General features: G+C 44.3%; 1 protein-coding gene across 2 annotated transcripts in view; it reads right to left on the bottom strand.

Annotated features, from left to right (window-relative positions):
• Positions 1 to 22,375, bottom strand: part of LOC140195303 (hepatocyte nuclear factor 4-gamma-like) — a 183,392-nt gene that overhangs the window by 113,314 nt on the left and 47,703 nt on the right. The gene's annotated exons all lie outside the window — the stretch shown is intronic.

Genomic DNA, 22,375 nt, shown 5'->3' on the forward strand with positions numbered 1-22,375 from the left:
ATTGCTTGAAAAGGTGCGCTGTCTACCTGGGAGATGCCCGCCAACCTCCAAAGCCACATCACTCTGGCCCTCAAAATTGACAAGCATCTTATGGAACAACCCTCTAGGTCATCAGCCAGAACCCCAGTTCCATTCACAGAGCTATTTCAGGCTGCAGCACCCTCATTGTCAATGCCTACAGAGCCTATGCAGTTAGGGAGAGCATCCTGAACCCAAGAGTATGCGCTTCAGTGTTGCTCGTGTTGCAGGAAGGGGTTTTTAAACTAGAGTTGTAGGGGATGGGAAGAGAATGCCAGTACAGATGGTGGAGTATGTAGGGAATGATGCCTACATACAAAGTCAGGAATCAAAGCATCGAGCATGGGGGTGGGGAGGGAGGTGCAGAGGAACTAATGACCTCAGCTGCATATATTTCAATGCATAGAATTTTGTAGGAAAGGCAGATGGCCTTAGAGTATGGTCTGCACATGGAATTATGATAGCGTAGCTATTAGTGAGACTTAGTTGCCTGAGGGACAGGACTGGCAGCTCAGTATTCTGGGGTTCTGTTTTCTTAGATATGATAGAGCATGAGGGTTCACATTACTAGTCAGGGAAAATATCACAGCAGAACTCAGACACGACAGAATGCAGCTCGTCTTGTGAAACTTTATGGGTAGAATCGAATAAGAAACGTATGGCCCACGTTATTATACACCTCCCAACGTCCAAGGGATTTAGAGGAGCAAATTTGTAGAGATTGCAGACTGTGAAAGAAACAAGGTTGTGACAGTAGGTAATTTTAACTTTCCACATACTGACTGGGACTCCCATACTGTAAAAGGACTAGATGGAATCAAATGTGTTCAGGTAAGTTTGTCACATCCACGGATTCGGCAGCACAGTAGATACAGCAATTGTGCTTGTGAATATGCACGTGTCAGCTAATTATTTCATTGTGATAGTATTTAACTCCATATTTGTCATCATAGTGCTAGTCAAGACTTGTACAGGACACAGCAAGACTTCACTGCCCGTTTGCATTCTGCCTTCCCTGAGAAATTGGACTGTCGAGTCAAATGACTCTGAAGACTAGCGGTATTTGTTTTATATCTCAGTTGTTCTTTTTCAGCCGCAGTGTAGGCTTCATTTCTCCATTTGAGAAGTTTAGTTAGCGGCCCAGTTTGGCCTAGCATTTATTGTTTTCTTTTCCTTTTAACACTGTTTGCATTAAAGTCTGTGAACTATCGACCCACTTCAGTGTCTCTCACTCCGCACGGGCCATATCCAAACCCGGTGACAGCAAGTCTCGACCAACACAAAGGTGAGAGAGAGCGAGAGAAAGAAGCTGACCTTGGCCATGAGATTCATTGGTCAGGTAGGAGACAAGCTACAGGAAATGGAATCCATTCTCAGTGATGTTACGGAGGCAATGAGGTAGATAATTTCATGCCGACAAGCCCAGTCTCTCTTGGAAGAACAGGTATTGATCCCCGCTGCAACTGTTCAACAGCTCACTGCAGACAATTGGACTCAGGTGTCTGCGATTTTCGCTCTCACGGCCACCGTCCACAAACTCACTGTGAACAGCCAGCATCAGCTGACATCCATTAACGTTCTCGCCATGCAATTCAGCAGCCTCAGGCCCACAGCCAGCATCTTGCAGGTCCTCCTACTCTGCTGCCCTGGCAATCTCTGCTACTAATGCTCCTGCTCCCGCACCCGGACCAGAGCTGACTCCCACATTCAGACCCTCACAGACACTAGCGTCTGTACAGGAACTGAGTATTCCACCTCCAGGCAGATATTCTGGTGATCTCGATGGCTGCAGGAATTTTATTACCCAATGCGAGCTGACATTCCAAGCCCAGCCTGGCCATTTTGGTGATGATGCATGAAAATTGGCATATATGGTCAATCTTCTTGATGGATCTCCACTCAGCCCATTCAACATTTTACAGAAGCAAGGATAACCTGCAGCCCAGTCGTTCTGATATTTCATTGCGGAGTTGAGGGTTTTTGATCTTCCAGTACAGGGTTAGGAGGCTGCCCACCGACCTGTGCCAAGGCAGAGGAATGGTGAGAGCCTATGCATTTAAATTCCATACCCTTGCAGTAGAGATGGGATGGAATGACAGATCTCTCATCACTACCTTCCAGCATGGACTGAACACAGGGGTCCAGCGTGGGATCGCTATCCAGGACGAGCAGGATAGCCTGAATGACCTGATTAATCTGGCCATTCAAGTTGACGACCGGGTGACTGAGTGGCGCAGGGAAAGAATGTTTCAAACTTCCTACTCGCCGCCAGATCACTGTCTTTCCTTGCCCTCTCCCCCTCTCTCATCTGATCACCGTCATTCCTCACCCTCTCCCCCCACCCCTCACCACCCAGCACCCAGGCCACGGACACGGAGGAGCCTATGCAAGTGGGGCACAAGCGCCTGTCTCAGGAGGAATGAGAGCGGTGCTGGAGAACAGGTTCCTGCCTATTGTGGTGATCCAGGACACTTCCAGGCTGCATGTTCCAGGTGTCCAGTAAAAGAGAAAACCCGTCTGCAGGGAGGGGAATCCTGACGGGTCGGTTCTCTCTTCAGTCAGCTTCCCCTAATTCTGTAATGCCCGCAGTTTCCTTGTCGTGGAGGTCTCAGACCCATGAACTTAAGGCATCTATCGACTCCAGTGCAGCCGGGAATCTTATGGACCTCTCACTCGCTCAAAGATGGGGACTTCCAACTCAGGAATTAAGATCAATGTCAAGGCACTGGATGGTCGACCTCTGGTAACCACTTTCCCACCCAACTCCTCCAATGGTGTTCAAAAGCAACTATCATGAAGAAATATCTTTCTGTCTGGTTAATTCACCTGAACTGCCACTGGTACTTGGTCTTCTCTGGTTATCCCCACATAACCCATGGATTGATTGGTCTCTGAAGGCACTCCAAGAGTGGGGACCAGCATGCCTCTCTACCTGTCTGGGTCCAGCTCAAACTACATTCCATGAATCCCCTCCTGTGTCAGCTAAGGATATGGACTTGTCTGAAATTCTGGCTCTCCTTGAGGTTTTCAGTAAAAGAAAGGCCACCACTCTGCCCCACACCAGTCATTCGACTGTGCCATAGACATCCTACCTGGTACTAGTCCTCCCCAGGGCCAGCTCTTTTCTCTTTCTTGTCCTGAAATGGTGGCCATGGAGGAATACATCAAGGAGGCATTGAGCATGGGGTTTATCTGTCCCTTCTATTTTGTGTGCAAGAAAGATGGCAAGCTCCGTCCCTGCAGCGACTATCGGCCACTGAACAGCATCACTGTGAAGAACTGCTACCCTCTTCTCTTGCTGGCATCTGCATTTGAACATCTCCAGGGAGAAACCATATTTTCCAAAATTGATCTGCGCAATGCTTACAAACTGATTCACATAAGAGAAAGGGATGAGTGGAAAATGGCTTTCAACACTTCTAATGACCACTACGAGTACCTGGTGATGCATTTTGGTCTGGCCAACGCTGTATTCCAGACCTTGGTTAATGATGTGCTTGGGGACATGTTGAATCAGTTTGTGTTTGTATATTTAGATGACATCCTTATCTACTCCTGCTCTTACCAGGAGCATGTCCAGAATGTACAGAGAGTACTCAGACAGTTTCTTGAAAATAATCTGCACACCAAGCCTGAGAAGTGTGCATTCCATAAAGACCAGGTGTCATTTTTGGGCTATATAATTACCCCATCAAGTATTCAAATATACCCTAGTAAAGTTCATGCAGTTGCAGAGTGGCCCAAACCATCTACAGTCAAACAGGTACAGCGTTTCACGGGGTTTGCGAATTTTTATCGCCACTTCATCCGAAATTTCGGCTCTATCACGGCTCCAATTAATGCACTCACCAAGAAGACCTCAGCAGGATTCCATCAGATAGACGACGCCAGCCAAGCAACTTCAGAGCTAAAGCGACGTTTCACCACTGCCCTGCTGCTGCAACACCCAGACCTATCTCAGACATTCATTTTCGAGGTGGATACATTTGATGAAGCTACTGGAGCTGTCCTCTCTCAGCGCTCATCTACAGATAGCTGGCTGCACCCTTGCATCTTTCTTTCCCGTTGCTTGACTCCGGCCGAGAGGAATTATGATGTTGGGAACCAGGAGCTTCTGGCAGTCAAGGAGGCCCTGGAGGAATGGCGACACTGGCTGGAGGGGACAGAGCATCCATTCTTGGTCTAGACAGATCACAAGAACTTCTCCTATATTCAGAATGCTGAGAGACTCAAGTCCTGTCAAGCCCGGTGGGCTCTCTTCTTCACACGGTTCAATTTCATCGTCACTTATCGTCCCGGCAGCAAGAATACAACAGCTGATGCTCTCTCCCGGCAGTTTGACAGATCTGAGGACAATGCCAATCCAGAGCCCATTCTTCCTTCCTCACGTATCGCTGCTCTGGTGATCAAGGGTATAGAGACAGAGGTGAGGGACAATCAGATCCAGGCCCAGATGGGGGACCTCCCAATTGACTGTTCGGGATGTTCTAAAGTGCTGTCATGCATTCTAAAGTGTTGGAATGGGGCCACTCCTCCCATCTGACTGGACATCCGGGAATTCAGGAATTTATAACGAGACAATTTTGGTGGCCATCTATGTCCCAGGATGCCCATGATTTTGTATCTGCCTGTTCCAACTGCGCTCGGAACAAGACATCACTCCAGCGTCCTACGGGTCTGTTATGTCCACTGCCTGTACCCCACCGACCCTGGTCCCCTTCTCAGTAGATTTCATCACTGGGCTGCCCCAATCTAATGGAAACACCACCATTTTGGTCATTGTTGATCAATTTTCCAAGACTGCCCACTTTATTGCCCTCCCCAGGCTCCCATCAGCCCGTGAGACTGCCACACTCATGGTTCAACACATGTTCAGATTCCATGGCTTTCCTCAAGACCACAGTTCACTTCCCGCTTTTGGAAGGCTTTCTGCTGTCTTGTAGGAGCATCTCATCTGGGTTTCACCCCCAATCTAATGGCCAGACTGAGAGTGTGAACCAGGAGTTGGAGACAACCCTGCACCGTCTTGCCTCTTCCAACCCCATGTCCTGGAGCTCCAAATTGGTTTGGCAAAGATCGCCCACAATAACCTCTAGTCATCCTCCACTGGTATGTCTCCCTTTGAATGCAAGAAGGGATTCCAGCCCCCACTCTTCCCTAATCAGGAGACTGATGTACGAGTTCCTCCTGCTGAACAGCTGATCCAGTGCTACAAGCGCACCTGGAGACAAGCCAGGGCTTCTCTTCTGCACGCACAGAAACAACATTCCCAGCAGGCTGATCAGTGCCGTCGACAGGTAAGGCCATTCAAGCCAGGTGAGGAGGTCTGGTTGGCATCAAGAGATCTTCCCCTGAAATTCGAGAGCCGGAAATTGGCACCGCGCTATGTGGGACCATTTGTAGTGGAAAAGGCCATTAACAAGGCGTCCTATAGATTGTGTCTACCAACATCACTGAAGATCCACCCAGTGTTCCATGTTTCCCAGCTCAAGCATGTTACTACCTCTCCCCTGGCCCCAGTCACCTCACCTCCCCCTCCTTCCCACCTGGTAGATGGTTCCCTTGTCTATACTCCTGGCACCTCACTAGGTACGTGGCAAGATCCAGTACCTTGTGGACTGGGAAGGGTATGGCCCAGAAGACTGTACTTGGATCCAGGCGAAAGATATCTTGGACAAATTGCTGATCCAGGACTTCCAGCGGATATAGGTCTGTGGCGCCTCAGGGGCTGCATCTAGAGAACAGGGCCCTGTCACAACCATGGATTCGGCAGCACAGTAGATACAGCAATTGCACTTGTGAATATGCACGTGTCAGCTAATTATTATTTCATTGTGATAGTATTTTAAACTCGATACTTGTCATAGTAGTGCTTGTCGAGACTTGAACACAGCACAGCAACGCTTCGCTGCCTGTTTGCGTTCGGCCTTGCCTGAGAAATTGGATTGTCAAGTCCACTGACTCTGAAGACTGGTGGTATTCATTTTATATTTTAGTTGTTCTTTTCAGACGCAGTGTAGGCTTCGTTTTTCCATTTGAGGGTTTTAGTTAGCGGCCCAGTTTGCCCTAGCGTTTGTTGTTTTCTTTCCTCTTTAACACTGTTCGCATTAAAGTCTGTGAACTATTGACCTGCTTCAGTGTCTCTCACTCCACACTTGGGGCATATCCAAACCCGGTGACAAAGTTTCTTTAATCAGTACATAGAAGTCCCAACTAGACAGGAGTGATAATAGATCTCCTATTAAGGAAACCGACAGGTTTGTGTAGGGGAACACTTTGCTCATAATGCCATGAGTTTCAAGGTCGTTTTCCAGCAAAGGTGTACTAGGTAAGTGGGAGGCTTTCAAAAGTCAAATTTTGAGAGTTCAAAGCTTGTATCTGCCTGTCAGAATGAAAGGTAAAAATAACAGGTTTAGGGAACCTTACTTTCAAGAGCTATTGAAGCCCAAGTATAGGCAGGCAACAGCAGATTAGGTACTTAGAGTATAAGAAATGCAAGAGAACACTTAAGGAAATCAGGAGAGCTAAAAGGAGGAATGAGGTTGCTTTAGCAGGCAAAGTGAAGGACAATTCTAACGGCTTTTACAGATACACGTATTAAGAGCAAAACGATAGCAAGAGACAAAATTGGTCCTCTGGAGCATTAGAGTAGTAATTGCTAAGAGCCAAAAGACTGAAATTTGTTAATTTAGCAGCAGCAGTACAATGTAGTGCAAGATAAATGTAGAAAAAAAAGTGTATATAAATATTTATATATATTAATTAATATATATATAAAATAGTTAAATTTAAAATAATGCAAAACAGAAATAATAAGAAAAAGTGAGGTGGTGTTCACGGGTTCAATGTCCATTTAGAAATCAATGGCAGAGGGGAAGAAGCTGTCCCTGAATCACTGAGTGTGTACCTTTAGGCTTCTGTACCTCCTTCCTGACAATAGCAATGGGAAGAGGGTATGTCCTGGGTGATGGGGGTCATTTTAAGAGAAATTTGGGTAGGTAATGGATGGGAGGAGTATGGAAGTCTATTATCCGGATAGGACTAGGCAGATTAATGGTTCAGCACAGACTAGGTGGGTCTGTTTGTGCTGTTGTGTTCTATGACTCCACGACTCTGAGAAACAACTTGTACATTTACTGCAGAGCTGCCAATTATCCACACATCAAATACACACTGCATCCAGGAAATGGCAACCAGGTAGAGACGAAGGGGCTTCCATCTGGTAAGCTTTCCCCAGCCCATCATTCCAACATCATAGTCTGAGTCACTCTCTGTCATCCTCTACACCCCAATGGCTCTGTGCTTACAGGCGGCTCTGGTGGATTCCAGTGCAGCAGGCAGCTCTCTGGACTAGAGACCTTGTGTAGCTTGGACTCCCTACTGAGCCTGTCTCTCACCACCTCAGCATCATGGCCATTGACGGATCCCCCTTGAGGTCTGAGATAGACAGAACATGCACAAGGCCTGTGCATGATGAACATTGGAGATCATCGTGAATCCATCTAATTCCTCCTGATTGACTCACGCAACATTCCTCCCATCTTGGCTCTCCACTCACAAACCTCGCTTCCCCGGGTTGTCCAGTTCACCACTGACTGGGAACTACCTGCTGGACCACCTGCCTGCAACCTCAGTTGACCTCAATCAGAAACCCTCGATCTCACCAAACTCCCTCAGAGATGCCACAACTTAGCCGTCGCTTTCAGTAAAAGGGAATACAGCTCCCTACCACCTCATAGACCACACAATTGTGCGATCGACCTCTTCCTCGAGTTAGTTTGCTCTCTCTCTCCCCTCCTGAGACACAAGTCACATTGCCAAAATGGTTTTATTTGACCATCCCAGTCCCCAGCCGGTGCAGGATGCTTCTTTGGCAAGAAGATTGGGAGTCTTCATCTCTGCATTAATGACTATGGACTTAACAAAATCACCATAAAGAAATGCTACCCTCTCCCCTTGTATAGCACATTTGAAACACTCTGTGGGGCCAAGACCTTCACCAAACTAGATCTACAGAGTGCGTAACTCTGATCCGCATTTGCCAACCCCCCGCTCCCCCCTCAGGACAATCTTAATGAACCTGAGTGGAACACCTCATTCATAACACCCACTGGTCACTACGAATACTTAGTGATACCTTTAGAACTTTCCAACAGTCCAGCTGTTTTCTATACCTTCATTAACAAGATCCTCCAAGACAGGCTACACAAGTGAGTGTTTGTCTACCTCGATGACATCCTTATCTTCTCCAAGGACCCCCAAGACCACGTCCGTCACATCTGTTCAGTCCTTCAGTGTTTCCTCAAAAACCAAGTTAGAGAAATGCCAGTTCCACACCCCAGTCATTTCCTTCCTGGGCTATGTCCTTTCACCTCAAGGCATAACCATTTTCCCAGAGAAGGCACACGCCATCATTGAATATCCCCAACCACGCTCCTTCAAACAGCTGCAGCTTATTGGGTTTCTCCAACTTCTTCCGCTGGTTCATTAGAAACTACAGTCAAATTTCCGGTCCTCTCACCACCCTCACCAAACCAGTTACCTCACAGATAATCTGTCATGGACCACGCTTGAGGAACTCAAGACTTTTCACCACCACACCCGTTCTCCACCATCTGAACCCCTCATTACTATTTGTGGTCGAGGTGGAAGCATCTTATGTAGGCACCAGGGCTATCCTCTCCCAGCAAGTTCTGGATGGAAAGACACACCAAGTTGTCACACAAGTTCAAATCTACATAGGCCCATTATGGAGAAGGAGACAGGGAGCGACTTACCAACAAATGGGCTTTGGATCAGGAATCCCCACCCATAGACACTGTCCATTACTTGATGAGTCCGTGAAGCCCAGATTGGGACCCCTGCCTTTGAGGAATGGAGATATTGCCTGATGAGAAATAGAGCCATTCTTGATCTGGACTAACCACCTGATTCTCATATCCAGTGGTCCCACATCACCATGGATTCATCATGGATTTGCCACCTTCCAGTAGGGTCAGAGTCATCATGACAGTGGTTGTTCGTTCTCCAAGGCAGCCCATTTCATTGCTCTTCCCAAACTCCCATCATGACAGTGGTCCTGGTTTTCCAACATGTAGTCACCTTCTCGGCTTCACTCGGGATACTGTGTCGGACCAGGGCCACAATTTGTCTCCCACTTCTTGAAAGCCTTCTGGACCCTCCTCCACACCTCTGACTTTGTCCTCTGGACATCATCCACAGACAAGTGGTCAGTCATAATGAGCCAGTCAGCAAATGGAGAAGTTTCTGAGATGCTTCGCTGCCTCTACCCCTTCCACATGGTAGTGGTATCAGCTCTGGACTGAACTCTCCCACAATCTACACACCTCCCAAGTCATGGGTATGTCACCCTTCGAAGTGCTTCATCGCTACCAAACCCAGTTTTTCTCCACAGAGGAGCTAGTTGCCTTGGCCCAGGTTCACTGCTGCTGGAATACTTGGAAGAGGGTACAGAGGGATATCCTAGCTGCCAGCCAGGCCTACTACCACCAGGCTAACCACCATCAGCACCGAGCCAGACTACTCCAGCCTAGGGACAGTGTTTGGCTGTCCACCTGAGAACAGCCTCTGCCTACCGACTCCCGCAATCTCTTGTCCCAGTTCATTGGTCCCTTTACGATTACCCAATGTATTAATCACATTCCATCATTTACCAATTCCAGCTGCCAGGATCACACCCATCTTCCATGTGCCCATTCTTCATGGATGACTCAATCCACCTGAGCTTGCATCTCCAGAACCAAGGAGGGTGGAATGTGGTCCAGTGTACACGGTTTGCCAATTGATAGCTTCATGTTGTCGTGGACGTGGTGTGCAATACCTGATTAACTGAGAAGGGTAAGGCCCAGAGGAGTGACCTTTTTACATCTTGGATCCATCGCTCATCGAGCAGTTCCATCCTGATCATGCTGGACCATCAGAGTCAGCTGTAAGCATGGGATTCCTGTCAGGCCCACACATGCAGAATACATGTTCCCAATTGCAGAATGGTAAGTTGCCTCCCTGGTATCAAAGTTAGAGGCATGTTGAATCAAGAAGAGAATATTCTGAAAGGGGAGGGAGAATAGCTAGAAATCCACATACACACACTAATGACACAGCTCGAAAGAGGTATAAGATTATGAAAAGAGTTTTAGAAGTTAGGCAGAAGGTTCAAGAACCAAACCGAGAGTCAGGAGCAATCTTGAAATAACAACCCCTGGCTTGGCTTTTTTAACTTTCTGCCTAACTGCTGAAATTCATTGGTACAATTGAGAGCAGAAATAGGACGATGGACAGATGAATGTATTGCTGAAGAGCTGCTACAGAAGGGTAGCTTTAGGTGCTTGGATCATTGAGATTGCTTCTAGGCTAGGTGGGATCTATACAGGAGGAGATGCCTCATATCCTCACAGGAATATTTGCTCACTCTACACAGAGGGGTTCACCCAGTGAGGCATACGAGTAGGATTTAGGAATAAGAGTGGCAAATTACTTTGCTGGGCTTGTACTATTGTTTGCTGAGTAGTAAGCAGGAACTAGAGAAACAGGTAAGTAAGCAATATACACAAAGGTCAAGAATTATGATTGTGGGGGATGTTAAATTAACAATAAGAGTGATTGTGGAGAAAATCCTGAAAGACAGTGGGAAGACCAACCAAGATAGGACATACACAGTGAACTGTAGAGCACCAAGGTGTGTGATAGAACAAAGGAATCTGAGAATGCACATCTATGATTCCTTGAATATGGTGCCACAGGAAGATAGGGTCATCAAGAGAGCTTTTGGTACATTGGCCTTCATAAATTAGGGCACTGAGCACAGGAATCACGATGTTATTTCTAAGTTGTACAAGACATTGAAGGCAAATTTGGAGTATGGTGCTCAGTTCTGTTACTTACCAACAGAAAAGTTTTCCATAAGATTGAAAGAACACAAAGAAAGTTTACAAGGACGTTGCCAGGACTTGAGGACCTGAGCGAAAGGTTGAATAGGTTATGAATTTATTCCTTGGAGTGTGGAAGATCCAGAGGAGATCTGATAGAGGTATGCGAACTTCTATGAGTGGTATAGAAAGGGTAAATGCAAGCAGGCTTCTTCCACTGAGGTTGGGTGGGACTAGAACCAGATGTCATGGGCTAAGGGTGAAATATTTAAGGGGAACCTGAAGGGGAACTTCTTTACTCAGGGGGTGGTGTGTGTGTGGAAAGTACATGGATGGGAAGGGTATGTAGGGCTGTGGACCAGGTGCAGGTTGATGGAACTGGGCAGAATAATAATTTGACACAGACTAGATGGGCCAAAGGGCCTCTTTCTGTGCTATAGTTCTCTACAACTTTATGACAGTATTTATTCATATTGGGAAAGGCAAGGACTGATCGGGATAGTAAACATGGCTGTCTCACTTATTTGACTGAATTTTGGAGCAAGTAACTAAGAAGACTGAGTGATTAATGTGTCCTATCTGGGCTTTAGTAAGGCATTTAACTACATCCTTCATGTTATGGATCCAATGAGCTGGCTAATTGGATCCAAAATTAGCCTGGTGACAGAAGGCAGAGGATATGGTGGAAGCACCCTTTTCTGACCCTTTTTTGGTAGCTTTTGACTAGTTGTGTAACATAGGAATCAGTGCTGGGATCTTTGCTGATTGTGACAATATATTAACAAGCTGGATGTGATTGTAGGAAGTATAATTAGTAAGTTTGCAGGTGAGACGGAAGATAGGTATTGCTGTGGATTGTGAGAAATGTCTACGATGGACAGTTAGACAGAGTATTTGTAGATAGAGTTCAATCCTATTGAGCACAGAGTGATGGATTTTGGGAAATCAAGAAGGATTAGGACATGTACCATAAATCATTTGTTCATTATGTGCCATGTTGTATGACATGGCCATTCATGGTCTTTCCTTGATCATAATTGTTCTTAGCAAATTTTTCTAAAGAACTGGCTTGCCATTGCCTTCTTCTGGGCAGTGTCTTTGTAAGACGGATAACCCCTGTATTTATCAATAGTCTTCCTGGCATCAGTGGTCACAAAACCAGGACTCGTGATACGCACCTGCTCCCATGGCTTCACGTGTCCTTGATTGTGGGGCTAAGGGTGACCTACAGGCAAACAGAGGGCAGGAGCACCTTACATCTCCTTTAGTAGAGATGTACCACCACCACGCCACCCCATACCATAAATGGTATGGCAATAAGGTGTCTATTACTACCAGAATATATTTGTACCCTTCAGGGGTGGGCGGTAAGGGACAAATGTAATCTATCTGCAAATTAGTCCAAGGCCCTTCCACTGGTCTGGTGTGTCAAAGGGCTCCTTTCTTTACATTTCTATCAGGATTATATTGTGCACAAATCAAGCAATTTTTGACATAATGCTCCACATCATCCTTCATCTTAGGCCACCAGCCGGCTTCCTTGATTTTTCCAGGGTGCTTTCGCACCCCAGTATCCCTATAGATCATGATACCAATGGATCATCTGGTTTCTTCCTCCCTCTGGAACCACAAAATTTCCTTCATGAAGGACAACCCCATCTTTGTCAAGCACTCCTTTGTGCTCTTTGTACACTTCAGACCCTGCACCTATCAATTTTTTAAAAAAATTCTTTATCTTTCTTCTGCTCCTCTGTTAAATCCATAAACTTAATCTTTCTCACAATCTCCCCAATCTGTGGCTGCCATTCCTGCCCAAATAAAGCACCTTGCTTTGCCAATTCATCAGCCTTCTATTTTCCTCAGGAGATAATTTATTATTATGATTATGAGAACACGCAGTCCCCTTTTATTGTCATTTAGTAATGCATGCATTAAGAAATGATAATATTTTTCCAGAAGGATATCACGAAAACACATGACAAACCGACTTAAAAACTAACAAAAACCACATAATTATAACATATAGTTACAACAGTGCAAAGCAATACCATAATTTGATAAGAACAGACCATGGCACAGTAGAAGTCTCAAAGTTTTGCGTAACCTTAAAGCTATACTATACCTTTCCTGGCCATGTTCATCCTCTACAAATACGCCACATCCAGTTCACCTTTCACCATCCTGTACTGATGAGGAGCCATCTACAAAAATTTTTAAAGTAGGGTTTTTCTTTTTCCTTTGTGTCTTTGTTCTCAGTCATTACTGTATCTGATCTGCTTCCAACCCCTCCTTTTTGTTTTGATACAAATGGACCCTTGGGATCATTTGCTATCATAACTTGACACTCACATTCACTTCCTTGGTACACTAGGTTATCAGCTAACATAGAGGTAGTGTTTACTCGCTTTACACTAATATTTCTTCCTTGCGGCAACAATGTCCATCTAGCAATTCTATTTTGGCTTACTGAACCATCTTTAATCCTTCCATCTAACAGTAATTATATGGGGGTATGTTCTATCAGTATCGTAAGCGGATTAAGTCCCACTATGTAGGCGAAATGTCGTAGCACCCAGAAAACTGCTAACAAATGTTTTTCACATACAGTATAGTCCTGTTCTACTGGTGAGGGTATGCGTGATGCATACACTACCGGTCTTCACTTCCCATGCATCTCCTGTAAGAGCACTGCTGAGAGGGTGATGTCAGTTGCAGCCACCTCCAGTGAGAATGGCTCATTCGGATTTGCGGTTTTTAGAGCAGGCGCAGTGGCCAACGCATGCTTCAGAGCTGTAATGGCCTGGTGTGTTCTGATTTCCATCCCCACGCCACATTCTTTTTCAGTAACTCCATTAGAGGAGCTGCCTTAGTGGAAAATCTATCAATATGATCTCTACAGTATCCTATCAGCCCCCAGAAAGGACCGCAGCCCTTTCAGGTCTCGGGGAATAGGCAGTTTCAGAACCGATTCTACTCTTCACGTATCAATTTCTCTTTTCCCCAGTGTTAAGATTGTTCTAACTAACTTCTTGTTTCATTACCTGTGCTTTTTTAGGGGTTACCTTTAGTCCCAATGCAATTGATAATTGCAACACTTCTGTCAAGAGCTGATAATGTTCCTGCTTGGTTTCAGTCGGCAGGAGCAGATCATCGACATATTGGACCAAGCACTCAAGTTTTGAAAACCGTTTTAACCCTTCACCTAAGCGTTGGTGAAATATAGATGGGGAATTATGGAACCCCTGTGGTAGGGCAGTCCATGTCTACTGCTGTCCCTGAAAGTTAAATGCAAACTTGTATTGACACTCTTTTTTTAGTGGGATAGACCAAAATCCATTATTTATGTCTAAAACTGAACAATTGCACTCTTTCATCCTGTTTGAGCATTGTTTCTGGGTTAGTTGCTACAGTTGGGACTGTTAACGGAGTTACTTTATTCAGCTCTCGATAGTCTATTGTCAGTCTCCAACTATCATCTGGCCATATGGGCAAGTTGTTAGTGGAGGCTACTGGCCTCAGTACCTCTTGTTGTACCAAACTCTATTACCTTACCAACATCATCCTCTGCTTTTTTGGGGAAACCCACACTGCTTGTGGTTTGGGGTCTGTACCTTGTACACACACACTGCCAGCCACCTTTCGGCAGTCATGGTCATGCCTTGCAAATGCCCCTGAGTTCTGTGCAATAATTTGCTGCACCTTCTGATCATTGCTCATCTCTTCCGGTTTTATCCACAGTTCACCCATTGTGCATATTCTATTCTGATATTCTCCAACTGGGATCTGCATGTGGTGTATGTTATTCATGCCAGTTGGCATCTGCCAAATCATACAATTAACTGGGTCAAAACAAAGCCCTGCTTTGGCCATGTAATCACGCCCCAGTATACGTTCCTGCTCCTTGGGTAACTCCACCAACACTACTGAATGTTCCAATGCTATGTTTCCTATTCTAACTTCCAATGGTACACTCATGTCCCACTTGTGAATGTGCTGTGAATCCACTGAGGATAATTTTAACTTGTATCTCCCAATTTACATTAGTGGTGTTGACAGTAGTTCAGGATCCTCCCGTGTCCCATAAAAAGGTAACAGGGTGGCCTCTGACCCTATCACTCACTAGAGGTCTTCCGGTTCCATCCCACCTTGTGTCACACACCCATGCTGGCAAGGCCTGACACCATCATTGAGGCTCAGGATACAATTCCCTGGATGGTGGTGTCTCCACCATGTTATTTTGTGGACTCAGTCTTTCTGGCCCCTCCAAGGTCAAGCTGCATTGCTCTGCTCTTTCTGATCTTAAGTTTGGATATTCTCTCTCAATGTGCCCCTCTTGACCACAGTTATAGTATTTGATTACTCCACCTTCAGTTCTCCCTGTTCCATTTCCTCTGCCCCTCCTGGCCCCTTGATAGTGTGGCAGAGAGGTCCCCAGGGTGTGTCCCTTACCCTCATTTCTCCAGGCAGGTGCCTGACTTTTAACAGGCATCACCTTCCCATTAGAGAGTTCAAGTGGTCTTTGTATCTCCTTTTCCCCACGCTCTACACATTTTCCTCAGTACCCATGCCTCAGTATGTGTGGGTTCAGAAGGACCAAACATTTCCAGTGCCTTTTTAGATTCATCGGTTCAGTGAGACACCAGAGTCCTTAACCATCTATTTGATGCCTCTGGTCCTAAATGGTCCCACTCTAATGTTGTCCCATAAACCCCTTGGAACACTGTCCATAAACAGGATACAAATGCAGTGGGATGTTCACCTCTCCTCTGGTAACATCTGGCTAGCGCGTCTACCGGGTCCCCTGTTAACTACCATAATAGTCATTATTGCGTTTTTCAGTTCCTCACTTGTTCCCCCACCATGTCGTTGTATATCTGGCAAAGCTGAGTGTATATTTGGGTGTAAACACATGATAATCAATTTCCTTTCCTCAGAGTCATCTAGGCCATTCTCTGATGACGAGTTGCTTGGAAAAGCTCTCGAGGATTGTCTCAGAGCACATGTCCCGATATCTTTAGCAATATCTCTAAGCTGCTGTACCCCGAACAGTGTGGTGTATGTTGCATTCTGATTTTAATTTGCTCCCTCTGCTCCCCCAGCTCTGATAGTAACTAGGGGTGCCAGTCGTGCAGACTGTAGCACCGGCTGTCATTGGTAGGAAATGGTGCTTCGTAATTATCATAACCATATCTAGTAGCTAAATCATGCCAATCAATATCTCCATATTCACCTTTCTCCCCTTTTTTCCGATCCAAAAGCACATATTATTCCTTGCTGTGCCACAAGTTAGTCCTGCAGCTTTTGAATATGCATTAAACACTTTGCATGATCACCAGTGTTACTCATCCTTTCCTGTGCTGATTTCTGAATCAAATTCATAGCCGTCTTTAAATCACTGCACTGTTTCCTTAATCCTTCGCCAATGCGGCTGCTTTCTCTAGTTTACTTAAAGAGAAAAGTAAGCTCTCACACTTCAACCGAAACTGGTTTGTATCCATCAAGTCCATACCTCTCTGACCCTGTAAATCAGTAACCCTTTGTCTAAAAGGTCTCTACCTCCTTTTGCAGCCTTTTGGGTTCTCCTAACCTATCTCGCTCGGCTTCTGCTTTATGCCGACCTTAGTTTTCCAATTCTAATCTATGCCATCCTGCTTTAATATTTTGCCGTAATTCTATCAAATCCTCAATTAAACAACCAACTGCTACTGGTTTTTGTAATTGTTTAAACTTCCTGCTCGACAGCTTCCCTTGGGCAATTTTCCATAGAGCATCACCAGCAGTTTTCCCTTCACAACCAGCATGACCGACAAACACCTCATATTGTGGCCACTGACCCAACACATATTTCTGGAGGTATCCCCTCCAATCAAAACAATCCAAGTCCTGCGGAATTGCAGAATTTCCTGACTTCTTCATCCTGGGTCAGTAACTGCTAACTACCCAGTCCCAGATCTCTGTACCTCACCCACGTGGTCCGACTCGAGTCTCCCACTGAACAAAGAGATTTATCCTCGAGCCCACAACAGGGATGCCAATTCTGTTACAAGAATCACCTCTTGTAATAATGATCAGTGAGGCACAGGGAATCTGTAGCTACCAACAAGTAACTTTTATTGTTTCAACTAAGAGCACGTGGGTTCACAAACTGTCTTTGTGTGCACCATACTAGAATTCCCTGACAGTCCATGAAGAGAAAAGGATATTACCCGGGAAAGGAATCTACGCTGGCCAGGCATTCCTCATGGTCCCAATCTCCATGTGTCTGTGGGGTCCTCCATATCCACGATGGTTGGTCTCTGGCTGCTGGGGAGTTATCACTCCTGAGTATTTGGAGCTCCTGAGTCTTATACGGTTCTTTATCAATTGAACCACTGGATCCCCACCCCTTTGGCTCAAAGTCACCTGACCCACCTGGGTCACCTTCTTACTAGTCATTGTCCAGGGCTATACATGGTTTCATGGCTCTGCCCACCCCAGCCTTGGTGTATTTGTGTCTTTACACTCTGACTGGTCCAACCCAGTTAAATGAGGCAACCCAGACCGAGTCTAACGAGATTACCGATTGCAGGTCTGGCATTTTACAAAACAAGTAGCTACTCCTCTGAGAATGGTCTCAGGTATATTGCTCTGATTAGATTGTTCCAGAGCAAGGATCAGTTCCGAGTAGCAAATGGCTATTTGTTTGAGAATGGTCTCAGGTTTAGCAGATCATTACCTGAAGCTTCCTGTGCCCCATTCAGTTGCTCTGATTAGATTATCCAAGAGCAAGAAACTGTTCGAGTCCACAAAATGGGGAAACAAAGACAACTAGCTTGTCTGCTTCCCCTGTTCTTGATCAGACTGCAGTTTCTTCTGGCCAACAGTCAAATGGTTGACAATACCATTAGACATCAGGAGATCTAAAAGAAAACTATGCAATGAGATATTTATAGAGTAATCATTTATTAGAATTTATTCCATAAATAATTTCCTCCAATTGTGTCTTCCTTTAAAATGTTCACACAATGGTCTACATCCTGCTCTCCTCAGCAGAACAATCAATCTCACATCCAGCTCTAAACAATTTCATTCTCTACCATTGGAACATTAAACTATGCTTGTCTCAATTCTATATTCAAACTTAATCATAGATTTCACAGTCCACTGTACTGAGTTAAACAAATTCTCGAGAACTATATCAGCATTCTTTCCCATTCAATGTCGTCTCTGAAACATTTTTAAAAGATTAGCTTTATTTGTCACATGTACATCAAATAATGGCAGGGGTCACGCATCTTCTGAAGAAAAATTTGTCAAGAACAGTCATGGTCATGAGACCATGATTATTTATGTCATACGACATTGATGATGAAGACAACAACATCAAAACAAACAGTGGAATGCATCATGTTTGTCAACAACCAACAGTAGCAGGGGATGTGCTGGGGGCAGCTTGCAAGTATCATCATGCTTGCAGTGGCCAACACAGCTTGGCCCACAACTTACTAACCTGAATGCCTTTGGAACGTGAGAGAAATCAGAAACACACAGAGGAAGCCCACACAGTCACGGGGAAAATATACAAACTCCTTATAGACACCGGCACTGTGAAGCATTACTCTAGTCCAGAAGTTCCCAACTTTTTTTATGCCACGAACCTCTACCGTTAACCAAGCATCCGCAGACTCTAGATTGGGAACACCTGCTCTAGTCACTATGCTACCATGCTAATCATCCTAATCTTAACAGATTTGCCTAATGCCTGCACATTTTTATCTTCATATCTTTTTCTACTGATACAATTCTTTTAGCAAAATATCCCAGACTGCACTCAACATCTCTATGTCTCGTGCACTGTCTGCTCTTGTCGCTACACTCATTTCTCCCCCCTCCCCCCCACAACAAGTCCTGGTTTTAGCTCCTTTAAATCAATTTCTTCAGTTGTATTTTTGGTCACCACCTCTAGTTCTCCACTACTGTACCTGGGCCTCAGTCCTTTGATGTACAAAGCAATGACATACAAACAGTAATTGAGGAGTACGAGGCTCAGCTCAATGGGAATGAACGTCAGCTGACTATTTTGCATCATTCTTTATAAGTGAGGCTGGGATCAACAAAGAAGGATCTGAAATAACTAACTGTAAAAAGGAGTTAGACCTGAAAATAAAATATCTGAACACTCAGCATTAACCAAAAGGCCAGATAAACTATTTCAGTGCTTTTTTTCTTGTAATTTGCACAATACAATTCACAGTGAAACAGGTGTGAATCTTACAAATGGGTGTGCATCCTTGGCTTTTAAGAGGAGATGGGCAAATGTTATAATCAAATGCTTTACCTCTCCAGCAACGTGCTATAGAGAGCAGGCTAAAATGGCAGCCAGGTTCTTCTCATTGTATTGCCAACCACACCCGCAACCATTTTAACAGAGGGATTTTTTGCTGTGTCAGAACCTCTGTCTGTCAGCAATACCTTCTGATCTATTGAAAATATTAGGAATATTAGTCTTGTGTTATGAAATGCTTAGCAAGATCCCACCTAAACGTAATGTATACAATCTATTAAAAAGTAACCCCAATGCATTTCTAGTTACCCAGGAACAAATGCCACGTTGAAACTTCAGTAAGTTCAATGCAATAAAAAAATTCTTATTCTCTCATTTATTTACTATGCTTCTTAATTGCCAAGACCTTCGTACCTGGTGATACCTGGAGCAGCCAGCATCTCTGCCAATAAGCCTTAGCATTTTGAGATTCCAATGTCATTGCTAACAAGGAGTGAGAACTCTGTTCAAACAAAAATTCAAAAAGGTGTGGTATGGTGTAAAAGTTTACTAGCCTCCACCAGCGAATTTCACAAGCTAATTGCAAAGAACTGACTGCACATATTTTAGTTAGCAAACCTAGACAAAGATGTTCAGCTCTTAGTTGAAATTTAATGAGAGATGAGACTAAATGATGTAGGAGCTGACATTATTCTTTTTGGCTAGATTTTGTTCCATCAAACATTCCCACTCATTAAATTTAATTAATTTATAGCTTTGCAGTAGATTTAATTACAATGTTTTTTAATGCTCATTCATTCTTTCAAGAAACAATTAATTGCTACCAAAAAGGACCAAAAAACAGTAAGTCTTTATTCTGGAATCTCGCAAAGCACTTCATACAAATGTTTCTTCAACTATGAAATGATGAATGGCTAGAACTTTCACCGAAGAACCAGATCGTTTAACTAATGCTCAGCAAATATATCATAGAAGTGACAGATTCACCTTATTATTTATTTATTGAGATACAGCACAGAATAGGCCCTTCCAGTCCTTCCAGCCGTACCACCCAGTGATCCCCTGACCTAATCCTAGCCTAATCACGACACAATTTACAATGAACAATTAACTAACCAACTGGTAAGCCTTTGGACTGTGGGAAGAAGCCAGAGTACTTGGAGGAAACCTACGCGGTCCACAGTACTAGCTTCTGCATATTTTCTTCATAGGCAAATCAGACTGAAAGGAAGCTCCTTTCAACTACCCTCAGACATGAGTGCAATTCCATAAAAGTATCTCTCAATGTTTTAAGCTTAACTAGAAAATATCTTGAAGAGTTCCAATGAAGCACAAGGCATCTTCTAGAGTGGACAGGGCGAGCATCCTTTGTCATCTCTGGTGCAATATCACATTTAAATTATATTAGTCTATGGTTTCCCTCTCAAAAACACCCAGAACAATGCAATTTTTGAAAACTTGGTCTGTGTCCAAAAAACATTTTCCATCTACGAACAGTGAGAAGTGGAAGGAGAGTAACCAAACTATAGCAGCTAACTCTGCAGTTAAGAGGCTGTAACCTTGAGTAGCTCTGCATGCATGTTGATACTGGGATATATGTTATTGTTATTGCCCTGAAAGCAAGAGGCTTTTCAACAAACACTGATAACTTATCTGTTTTGGTGCTGGGAAGGTTCCACCTCATGCTTAGCTGTTCTATTCACGCAATGTTGTAAAAATTTCTGTCTCTCAATTTACACAAGCAATAAATTTGATTGAAATGCAAAAAGGACTAAAATGTTGCACTTTATTGTATGTTGAATGAATATCCAACTGCAAAATGTATGCTTCTTAAACCAATCCTGAAATTATTCTGAGGTTTTAAAAGTATCACATCAAAGAACTCAACTTCTTTTCAGTCCTCAAGAAGTTAAAAGTTCAGCAAATATTTAGATTGAGTTAAGCTGCATTTCATTGGTTCTATGTTATAAAATTCATTTTTCAGTATAAATTTATACTGAATGAGTGACATTGGCCCAGGAGTTTAATTGCACTGATCATATTCATAATCTTAGAAACTTACACCATAAAGATTGAATTCTGGAATATTTTGTGTTTCAAAATAAAATCTTACAGTTTACTATTTAAATTTACAATTATAACATAGAACTTACATGACAGTACAGGCCCTTTGACCCACAATGTTGTGCCAACTATTTAAACTTACTCTAAGATCAACCTAACACTCCCCTACAACACAGCTCTCCATTTTTCTATTACCTATATGTCTATCTAAAAATTAAAAATTCATTTGCCTTTAGCACCACCCCTGCAAGGATATTCCACACGCTCACGACTCTGTTAAAAAAAAGCATACCTCTGAAACCTCCCCCCCCCCCCCTTACCTTCACCAATCACCTTAAAATTATGCCCCCTATCAGCTATTTCCACCCTGGGAAAATGTCTCTGGCTACCCACTTGATTTTGCCTCCATTCACCTTGTACACCCTTATCTAGTCACTTCTCATCCTTCTTCCCCCCAGAGAGATAAACTCTAGCTCTATCCTCATAAGATATGACCTCTAATCCAGGCATCATTCTGGTAAATCTCCTCAGCATCCTCTCTAAACCTTCCATATCCTTCCTATAATGAGGCAACCAGAAATGAACACAATAATCCATTGGTCCAACCAGGGCTGTGTCAAGTTGCAACATTACCTCACGACTCTTGAAACTCAACCTCCCAACTAATGAAGGCTAACGCACTATACACCTTCTTAAGAACCCTATCAACCTGCATGCCAACTTTGAGGGATCTATGGACATCAACCCCAAGATCCTTCTGTTCCAACCCACTGCTAAGAATCCAGGCATTAGTCATAGTCATACTTTATTGATCCCGGGGGAAGTTGGTTTTTGTTACAGTTGCACCATAAATAGTAATAAAACCATAAATAGTTAAATAGTAATATGTAAATTATACCAGGAAATAAGTCCAGGACCAACCTATTGGCTCAGGGTGTCTGACCCTCCAAGGGAGGAGTTGTAAAGTTTGATGGCCACAGGCAGGAATGACTTCCTATGACGCTCTGTGTTGCATTAATCCAGCAATCTATGTTCAAGTCTGACCTTCCAAAGTGTATCACTTCACATTTTCTGGGTTGAACACCATTTGCCACTTCTCAACCGGCTCTGCATCTTGTCGAAGTCCTGTTGCAAACTACTATAC

This window comes from Mobula birostris, chromosome 1 (genome assembly GCF_030028105.1).
Source record: "Mobula birostris isolate sMobBir1 chromosome 1, sMobBir1.hap1, whole genome shotgun sequence".
NCBI lineage: Eukaryota > Metazoa > Chordata > Chondrichthyes > Myliobatiformes > Myliobatidae > Mobula > Mobula birostris.